This window comes from Rutidosis leptorrhynchoides, chromosome 3 (assembly GCF_046630445.1).
Source record: "Rutidosis leptorrhynchoides isolate AG116_Rl617_1_P2 chromosome 3, CSIRO_AGI_Rlap_v1, whole genome shotgun sequence".
Classification (NCBI taxonomy): Eukaryota; Viridiplantae; Streptophyta; class Magnoliopsida; order Asterales; family Asteraceae; genus Rutidosis; species Rutidosis leptorrhynchoides.
Genome location: NC_092335.1, coordinates 480,504,015 through 480,515,757, shown reverse-complemented (window position 1 = coordinate 480,515,757; position 11,743 = coordinate 480,504,015).

Here is an 11,743-nt window from a genome sequence, read left to right as displayed (position 1 = left end):
CAGTTTTCAGAATGTCATCCTCCTTCACCCACATTTGGTGATATCTAGAACGTAAATCGATCTTCGAATAAACCGACGAGCCTTGTAGTTGATCAAATAAGTCGTCGATTCTCGGTAATGGGTAACGGTTCTTGATGGTAAGTTTGTTCAACTCTCGGTAGTAGATACACAACCTGAATGTACCATCTTTCTTCTTGACAAACAGAATAGGAGCTCCCCATGGTGATGTACTTGGTCGAATGAAACCACGCTCTAAAAGTTCCTGTAACTGACTTTGTAATTCTTTCATTTTGCTGGGTGCGAGTCTGTATGGAGCATGAGCTATTGGTGCAGCTCCTGGTACAAGGTCTATTTGAAATTCAACGGATCGATGTGGGGGTAATCCCGGTAATTCTTTCGAAAATACATCGGGAAATTCTTTTGCGACGAGACCATCACTGATGTTCTTTTCTTCAGGTTTAACTTCCTCGATGTGTGCTAGAATGACGTAACAACCTTTTCTTATTAGTTTTTGCGCCTTCAAACTACTAATAAGATTTAACTTCGCGTTGTTCTTTTCTCCGTACACCATTAAAGGTTTTCCTTTTTCACGCATAATGCGAATCGCATTTTTGTAACAAACGACCTCTGCTCTCACCTTTTTCAACCAGTCCATGCTAATTATTACATCAAAACTCCCTAACTCGACTGGTATTAAATCAATTTTAAACGTTTCATCCCCCAGTTTAATTTCTCTATCCCGACATATATTATCTGCAGAAATTAATTTACCGGTTGCTAATTCGAGTAAAAATTTACTATCCAAAGGCGTCAATGGGCAACTTAATTTAGCACAAAAATCTCTACTCATATAGCTTCTATCCGCACCCGAATCAAATAAAACATAAGCAGATTTAGCGACAATAAGAAACGTACCCGTAACAAGCCCCGGGTCTTCCTGTGCTTCTGCCGCATTAATATTGAAAACTCTTCCGCGGCCCTGCCCATTAGTATTCCCCTGATTCGGGCAATTTCTAATAATGTGGCCTGGTTTTCCACATTTATAACAAACAGCGTTGGTATAACTTGCTCCAACACTATTCGTTCCGGCATTACTTGTTTTGACATTATTTATTCCTTTAAAATCTATTAAACTTTGGTCCGTAGACCTCACACTTTGTCGCGCTATGACCATTTCTTTTACACCAGTTGCAAAATGTCGTGCAAAACCCCGGGTGATTTTCTTCACACCTATGACATGGCTGTTTTTGGTTTTTGTTGCCGTTGTTGTTATTGAGGTTGTTGTTGGGATTGTTATTGTTGTTGAAACGGTTGTTGTAGTTGTTGTTGTTGGGACGTTTGTTGTAGTTATTGTTAGGATTGCGGTTATTGTTGCGATTGTTGTTGCGGTTGTTGGGATAGTTGTTGCGATTATGGTTATAATTGTTATTGTTGTTGTACTGGTGACTCTTGTCACCGTTTTCCTCCCACTTCCTCTTGAGTTGTTTCGTGTTTGCTTCTTCGGTCGCCTGCTCTTTAATTCTTCCCTCAATCTGATTTATGAGTTTATGAGCCATTCGACTTGCCTTTTGTATGGAAGTGGGCTCGTGTGAACTCACATCTTATTGAATCCTTACTGGTAACCCTTTTACAAACGCGTCGATTTTCTCTTCTTCATCTTCGAACGCTCCCGGACACAATAGGCACAACTCTGTGAATCGTCGTTCATATGTGGTAATGTCAAACCCTTGTGTTCGTAACTCTCTAAGTTCTACCTTGAGCTTATTGACTTCGTTTCTAGGATGGTACTGCTCGTTCATCAATTGCTTGAATGCCGACCACGGTAGTGCGTAAGCAGCATTTTGTCCTACCTGTTCAAGATAGGTGTTCCACCACGTTAACGCAGTACTTGTGAAGGTATGCTTAGCGTACTTAACTTTATCCTCTTCAGTACACTTACTTATGGCAAACACCGATCCGACTTTCTCGGTCCACCGTTTCAATCCAATAGGTCATTCGGTTCCATCAAATTTCAAAGGTTTGCAGGCAGTGAATTCTTTGTAGGAGCATCCTACACGATTTCTTGTGGAATTAGTTTTACTGCTAGATCCAGAGTTATTGTTATTTTGCATCGCAGCCTGTACTGCAGCTATGTTTGCTGCAAGGAAAACACGGAAGTCTTCCTCGCTTATGTTCAAATTCTAACGAGTCGTCGGTGCCATTTCCTTCAAAAATAGCCCAAAAGAATTAAGTTAATCATATAAAATTTTAAGAGTAGTCAATAGTATTTCGTAGCATAGTATGAACTCATTTATAAAAGCTTTTTCTTCATATTAGCGTTTTATAGTTTTAATTCGGGTAGTCCCTATCTGTTAAGTTCATACTTAGTAGCTAATATACAATTCAACTACTACAATTCTATATGAAAAAACTGATTATAATAATATTTCGCGTTCAAATTTTATACAATATTTTACAAACTTACAATACCGCTATTATACATATAGGATGAAATATAGCACATAATAACTTTGCTACTCGGCAGCTATAAAGGCAATTCTAGTTAATACGCAAGTCGTTCAGCAAAAGAAATAAAGACAGGTAATTCATAAGTCCAGAAACAAGTCATGCATTCTGGTTTTACTAAGACGACCTCCAATCCTTGGTCTTGTGGAAAGTACCTGTTATGACCATTGGCTAGGCAGCATGTTGTAATGTCGTCAAAAGGACGAGGGTTTCGTAATGTCCAACAGCCCCGTAATAATCTAAAAACCTTGTTTCTCACCCCAACTACTGAATCCGTCACTTGTCGGAAGGTTTTATTAAAAAGTTGCAATCCGATGTTCTTTTTCTCACTTTAGTAAGAAGCGAACATCACTAACCCGTAAACATAACATGCTTCTCTATGTTGCATGTTAGAAACTCTTTCTAATTCACGAAATCCTATGTTGGGATATGTTGAGTCAAAATAGGTTCTTAACCCGTAGCGTAAAATTGCATTTGGGTTCCCCGCATTTAACGCTTTAAGGAAAACACGGCGTAACTTACGGTCTCCCCAATGTGAAATATAGATTACAAGTCGTTTTTGTAAAGGTAGTCATTTCAGTCGAAAGAACAACGTCTTGATGACCATTTTGAAAAACATACTTTCACTTTGAGTTTAACCATGATTTTTAGATATAGTTTCATGTTCATAAGAAAAATTATTTTCCCAGAAGAACAAATTTTAAATCAAATTTTATCATAGTTTTTAATTAACTAACCCAAAACAGCCCGCGGTGTTACTAAGACGGCGTATATCCGGTTTTACGGTGTTTTTCATGTTTTCAGGTTTTAAATCATTAAGTTAGCATATCATATAGATATAGAAAATATGTCTAGTTGATTTTAAAAGTCAAGTTAGAAGGATTAACTTTTTTTTGCGAACAAGTTTAGAATTAACTAAACTATGTTCTAGTGATTACAAGTTTAAACCTTCGAATAAGATAGTTTTATATATATGATTCGAATGATGTTATGAACATCATTACCACCTCATGTTTTGTGGATAAACCTACTGAAAATGAGAAAAATAGATCTAGCTTCAAAGGATCCTTGGATGGCTTGAAAGTTCTTGAAGCAAAATCATGACACGAAAACAAGTTCAAGTAAGATTTCCACTCGAAATAAGATTGTTATAGTTATAGAAATTGAATCAAAGTTTGAATATGAATACTACCTTGTGTTAGAGAGATATCTTACTATAAATAAGAAAGATTTCTTGAGGTTGGATGATCACTTGAAATGGATTTGCAAGATTGAAAGTAAGCAAGTAAACTTGGAAGTGTTGTTGGTATGTTCTTGAGTAGTTGTTTTGTATCTTGGTTTATGTATGGATTTATGAACTAGATTGAGCTAGATTTTGATGAAGATGATGAAGAACACTTAGAACAAAGGAAGAACACTTGAGAGAGAGTAATTTGATGCATAAAAATTGGAATTGAAATGTGTTTATGGTTGGTGAGTGTTCACGTGAATGAGGCTTGACATATAGCCTCCATTAGTTTGTAATCTTGTGAGATATTTCATGCTAGATGTTAAATGATGGTTCCCACATAGTTAGATGACTCACAAGGGCTGCTAAAAGCTGATCATTAAAGTGTATATACCAATAGTAAATACATTTAGAAGCTAGGTATCGTACGAGTATGAATACGGTTGCATACGAGTAGAATTGTTGATGAAAATGAACGAGTATGTAATTGTAAGCATTTTTGTTAAGTAGAAATACTTTGATAAGTGTCTTGAAGTCTTTCAAAAGTTTATGAATACATATTAAAACACTACATATATATATATTTTAACTGAGTCGTTAAGTCATCGTTAGTCGTTACATGTAAGTGTTGTTTTGAAACCTTTAAGTTAACGATCTTGTTAAATGTTGTTAACTCATTGTTTATTATGTCTAATGAGATGTTAAATTATTACATTATCATGATATTATGATGTATTAATATATCTTAATATGATATATATATACATTTAAATGTCGTTACAATGATCATCGTTACATATATATCTCGTTTCGAAATTCTTAAGTTAGTAGTCTTGTTTTTACATATGTAGTTCATTGTTAATATACTTAATGATATGTTTATTTATCATTTATCATGTTTATATATAGTGTATCAATATCTTAAAATGATTCATATGTAATTAGTATGACGTTGTTATAACGATAATCGTTATATATATCGTTTTCGAGTTTCTTAATTCAATAGTCTCATTTTTATGTATATAACTCATTGTTAAAATACTTAATGAGATACATACTTATCATAATATCATTTTAACTATATATATATATATATCCATATATGTTATCATATAGTTTTTACAAGTTTTAATGTTCGTGAATCGCCGGTCAACTTAGATGGTCAATTGTCTATATGAAACCTATTTTAATTAATCAAGTCTTAACAAGTTTGATTGCTTAACATGTTGGAAACACTTAATCATGTAAATATCAATTTCATTTAATATATATAAACATGTAAAAGTTCGGGTCACTACAAAGACGGGGCTCGAACTCGCGACCTCTCGCTAACCCGACAAAACACCAAACTAGCTAGGCTAGCCTGTTTATATGATTATATTCATAACCCATTTTTATTTAAACCTTATTATTTCTGTTATCTTAACTCTTCTTCTCCACAAATTAAATCGAACAGAAATCGTTTAATAATCATAATAGCAAGTTAAAGGGTTGATTTAGGATGTTAATTTGAAACATAAAACGATCATTTGTTGTTGAATTTACAGAAAACGAAAAAGAATATATATATACATATATATATATATATATATACACACACACACACACACACACACACACATATACCTGCTACCGTCGAAAAAAATGAAGAACTTAATATTTGATTTCGAAATTGATAACGTTTTAGAACAAGATTATAACATGAAATACGTTGTAAATCACTTTTAGAAACATTCTCAATCATCAATTGGATCTTAAAACATCAAAAACGAACCCTAATTTCTTGATGAACAAATTGTTGACTTTTTAATTTTAAAAATTTGACTCGTAAATTTGAACTTATTTTGTAGAATTGAAGGCTGAAACTTTGCAGACAGTTTAAGTGAAATATTCCTAACTAAACTGCATTTCCATATTTTTAAATTGAAAACGAAATCGAGGTTTTGAATTTTTGAGCAAGAACAGAGGTATATCGAGCATTTTTTCTCTCATTTTTCTAATTTTAATTCCACTCTTTCAAGCTGGTAATTGTAATTGTAATTGATAGGTGATGATAATGTAAGGTTACTGGTTTCATAAACAATGTGATCGATTTATATATTCTATGTGGGTGTTGACTGGATATCACAGGAAATCAAAAAAAAATATAAAGTCTGATCATAATCAGATAAAAAAATTAAAAGCAGCATAATGCAGATCACGATATATATAAAAAATATATAAAATTAAAAAGCTGAATGAATACCTAATTTAGGTTTCGATCATTTTCATCACTTTTTTTAATTAATAATTTAATAATAATAATAATACTAATTAATAATAATTATATTAATAATAATTATAATAATAATAATAATAATAATAATAATAATAATAATAATAATAATAATAATAATAATCCTAATAATAATAATTATGTTAATAATGATAAAATAAAATGATAATAATAATATTATTAGTGATAGTAATAAAAGATTGTATTAATTATATTGATATTGATAATATTAATAATAATAATTAATACAAATGTTAATAATAATATTAGTAACAATAATAATAATACTGTTAATAATATTAGTAATGATAATACTTAAACGATAATACTAATAATAATGTTAACGATATATATTATGTTAATGATATTACTAACCATCATAATAGATGATAAATAATAATAATAATAATAATAATTTTGATAATAATAATAACAATATTAATAATAGTATTGTTTTTGACAATACTGATAACGATAATTGTAAATGATAATGATAATATTTGTTAAATATAATAATAAAAGTAATAATATAACAACAATATCATTTTGTATAAAGTTTTAGAATTTTAGTTATAACAATTAAGTCGTATTATATATCAAGTTTATATATTTATTTAATATTATTTGTTCGTGAAACATCGAAATCAAAATAAAGATTAAGTTTAAATTTGATTGGAAATTTTAGGGTTGTCACAGTATCCCCCTGTTAATAGAAATTTCGTCTCGAAATTTAGTTGTTGCCACCAGTCGGCGTTGTTTGTAAACAGGTGAGGATATTTTTTTTTTTATTTGGTTTTCACGTTCCCAGGTATACTCGGGGCCTTGCATGAATTTCAACGGATAGAATATTGTTTTGTTTCTAGCGTTTAAATCTTACGATCCATAAATTCTACGAAGTGCACTTTATTATTAATGCTGATGTTATCTAAAGGATTTAACAAGAGTGTCATTGATTAGGTTTTCTCGGAAAGAGATGATGACGCTATATAAGCATTTCAATACACATGAAATGTGTTATGAATAATAGTGAGCTTATTTAAACTTTGAGCGTTTATGCCACAATATTAGGGTAGACAAAATACAGAGGAGTTCGTGAAAATCACGGTCATGAAATTTGATAGAGATCGTCATTCTTTACAGCAAGAATGATGAATATGAGTTGAAAATTAGAGTTTTATTGACATTAAATAATATAGATAAAATGATTCGATTATAGAAAGAGTATAAATGAAGTTATCGTAAAAGATTGAAATGAGGAATTTAAATGTTCGCCTTAACTTTCGACATGGTTAAAGTTGATTTCCGGAATTCAACGAATTAAAGAAACTCTTTGTAATCTATAAGATTTGATTCTCCGATAATTAAGGAATTTTAGAATTTTCTTTGATTTAACGCGGTGAATTGCCTTGATTGTCGTGTCTAGAATTTCGCTATAAATTAGCTTCTTCCGTTTCATTATCTTCACCACTTCTATACTTTCTTCCTCAATTCATACTTCCAAAAGATTCGTCAATATGCTTCATCCAGTTCTAATTCTGGATATAGTCCTGACTTTTATATCAATCGTTCTTCTTTTTCATTTGTCGCCAGAAGAGTCTGTTTACTTCTACTATGCTCTTGGTTTTATAGTGTTTTTAGTTCTCCCGTATCTTTATATTGCTATACGCATTGATATACACGGTTTGTAATTTCAGTGTTGTTATCGGGCTTTATATTTTCCCTTATATGTCGAAGCTTCATGCTTTTGTAAAGCAAGTAATGGTCCAAAATTCGTAGGTATGAAGTTTCAAATGAACCTAATGTTCTAAGCAGAAAGGAACGTAATATCACGATTTGATTTGTTAAATTACCAGAATTACTGAGGATAGAACTATTAAGAATATATGTTCTTGATATGTTCAGAGGTTAAGTAGAATGTAAGAGTCGTGTAACATGACAAATGATGATTTATAAAGTCTATGAATCATCATCTTCCATTAAAAATTTAGCATGACTTACTGTAATATAATCACGCTGGCCTGACGTCATTATATTATACTAACTCATACTTCAATTCCCAACACTTCTTCAAAACATTTATAATTTAAACTTGAATTTTTACAGAATATAGAAACTAAAACAGTTTCCTTTATGATGTATTAAAGATATCGCAAGAGATAATTAATTGCGGACAAGAATCGTTATGAAGATATCTTCATAGATATAGAGGATATTTATAACGAAAGATAAGATGATTTTATAATCGAGGAAAATTCTTCTGTAGAAATTTAGAATGCGTAAAGAGATCTTCGATGATATCCATCAGAAATCGATTCATCTAGATTCTTTATGTATAGGTTTAATCTTTGTGATTTGTCAACAGCCTCTTTCATGGGTACCAAGTTTTCTTTTGAGCTTCTCCATCGTACCATTCTTTATTATCAAGCTTTTGGTCATTAAGACCCTCTACAGCTTTTGCTGCTTCGTCAGCATTCTCAAAGTTTAATGAATCTGAATCATTGGTTATAGTTCTGAGGTGTTTTCAAGGATTTTGAATTTGATCGTTGAACACAGGATGTAACTTGTCAACGGATCTAACGGTTGACAAAGAAATGTTGTAAATTTCAAAAGTAATGAATGATAATTTCGGTGGTTTGATGTAATAATTCATCACAGAATACGAATGAATATAATTCATGAGAATCAGAATTGAAGAATGTACAATGTAACATATTAATGTGAGATATAAATATTTCTCGGGTTTTACCTACCCGTTAAAATATTTTCACAATCAACAGTTTGTACAAAAGAATTTTTAATTACAATCTTTATGAAAATATACGTACATATATATTTTCCTTCAGATGTAATCATGGATTTAATGAGTTAATATAATATTAAACTCATTTGATTTACGGTTGAAACGAGGATAAATAATTTCCAAAACCTTAGAGATTACATAATCATCGAGCAATATTTCTCTAATGAAGTTATAAATCAATACTTCATCGGTCATTGTTATTGATATACTTCGGTATCTATGGGGTGTATGATATTGATGCTTGAGGTACCAAGTGTGATGTTGAGGCATGAGATGCGGATGTTGTTGTTGGTGAAGCTGATGTTGTTGGTGGTGATGCTGATGTTACTTACAATGCTTGTGGTGTTGGTGATGTTGGTGGTACTGATGGTACTGATGGTTATGCTGCTGGTGTTGCTTGTGGTACTTGGGTAGTAGGTGTTAGCCTAGCTTCCAAATCGCGCACTGTTTCCTCCAGGGTTTCTAATTTACACTTGAGTCTATGGATTTGTTCTACCCATTCCTTCATAAGGTTTGTCAATTCTTAATATTTAGTTCGAAGTCTTCTAACTTCTTCTAATAACCCTATCTGGTTAGAATTCGAGAGTAGAGGGCGAATACTGTCTTGGGCTACATCGAGTCTACCTTTGAGGTGGAAAATCCTTGCGAAAAGAGTGAAAACGGTATTGCGAATAAGTTCGTCGGTAAGTGAATCGAGTACTCCTACGTTTGGTGGTAAGTTTGGCTCGTGATAAGGAGTACCTTCTTCATTTCTCCATAGGGTGAGTATTTCACGAACCCATCCCCATTTTCTGAAGAAATCACGGTAATTGATCCGTGGGTGTGCTCCCGTCATGCTATCTTCGGAGCTAGAGGAACTTGAGGAATCAGGTGAGAAATCCGCATTATGTGTTTGGAATAGGGTTTGATACGAAATGGGTGTTGAATATTGAATGATATATTCGTTTCCTTTAATACGTATATATAGCAAAAAGATTTCCGTAATATACGGAGGAAATTTAGGAAAAGTGTTAGACAAAGTCTGTTGAGATAGATATGATAAGATATGATTTGTCTATACTCCATTTATGGAATAATTGCAGTATGACGTGTCGAGATTTAAAATGATAAGTATGTAATCAGATAATCTTTCGATTATAGACTTTCAATTCGTAATGGCCTATTTAGGTCTAGGGGCTTGAGCTATAGGATCCTTTAAATCGGTAATCCAAACCCTTCTATTCTAGAGTTTCGTAGACGCCATTCGTCAAGAAAATTCAATGATCAAAATAACGAGAAAGCAAAGATTTTGAAAGTAATGAATATGAATAGTAGAGATTTCAAAAATCATGGATAACATTTCATGTAATACATATATAATATACAAAACCATGATAGATAACAAAGGAATGTCGAGAATTTCAGAAATCATGGTGTTGCATTTAAATGTGGTGGCTGAATTGGATAGTACTTAGGAGAGTGAGCAGAGTTCTTAAATTGGCTTGGCATTCTAAGGAAGATTAAAGGATTTAATAAGCATAGTTTCTAAGGTATAGTGTAGCATTTAGCAAGTAAAGGCAACAATTAAAGGCACTATGGTCAAGGAAAGTTGTAGTCCTACATTGCTAAGGTACCTAATTGTATAAGGCACACTTAAAATGCAATCCTGGTTCTCTACAACAATACTGCTCTGATACCAATCTATCACACCCCCAAATAGGGCCTGGGGTATTTGTGACTAATTATATCAAATCACAGTTGTATAAATGAGAATGACTCTATATGAGACGTTTTATTGAGTTTTGCAGCGGAAGATAAATAGATTACATTGTATTTAGAGTATTAAGTGTTTTTAAATGAATTGGAAGTAATGCATGAAGACTCCAAGCATGGCAAGAAATCATTATCAAAGCAGCAAATATACAGCGGAAACAATATTTAAGTACCAGAGAATAAACATGCTTAAAAAGTCAACACGAGGTTGAGTGAGTTCATAGGTTTGTCATAAATAATGATTTCAGTAACAGATCACAAGATTTAATAAAAGACGATATATCATGTATATCAAAAGTATGCAATGAGCGTATAATATCAAAACTAAACGATTTTACCCCGAGACAATACATATGTAATTGTCGAAATCATTATTATACCACCAATTGACCTGAGGTCAACAGTGCGGGAAGTTACTCCCAATAGCGCTATTTATAATAATTCTGTTTGTCTCTTCATTATCTAGCAATTAATGATATTACAAAGCAGGGATTTGCATGTTTCATATGAACACAATAACATGTTACATATCAACACAATAAAAGTACTCATGTTGGTTGCATAATAGTTTGTACTTGCGTCTATCATTTATAAAAATAGTACATGTATTCTCAACCCAAACATATAGATAAAAAGGGAGCTATGAAAACTCACGATACTATACGATAGTTTGTAGTAAATATATGTATGATGGTATTGAACAAGTGTGGAGTTGTCCTTGGATTCACGAACCTATATCAAGTATATATATTAACATGTATAATGGTAATTGAACAAGTTTATATATTATTAATGAATTTATTTGTTATTTTTAAATTATGTTTTATATTAGATATATTTAATATATTTAATTTATATATTTTATATATACTAATATTTATCATTCGTTATAACATTTTATATATATTAAAATTTATTTATGATAAAGAATATATAAAAATATATTAATTGATATCTTTTATATATAGTTTAATTAATATCCTTTTAATAATAAGAATATAGTGATATGTGATATTAATATTAAAAATATCTATTTGTAATAATACTTAGTTAAGGATGATAATAATATTAATAATAGTAATAATAGTATTGTTAATAATGTTAATTTTAGTAATGACAGTTTTTAATAAATATAATTATAAAAATGATAATTTTATTAAAAATATTAATTTCAATAATAATA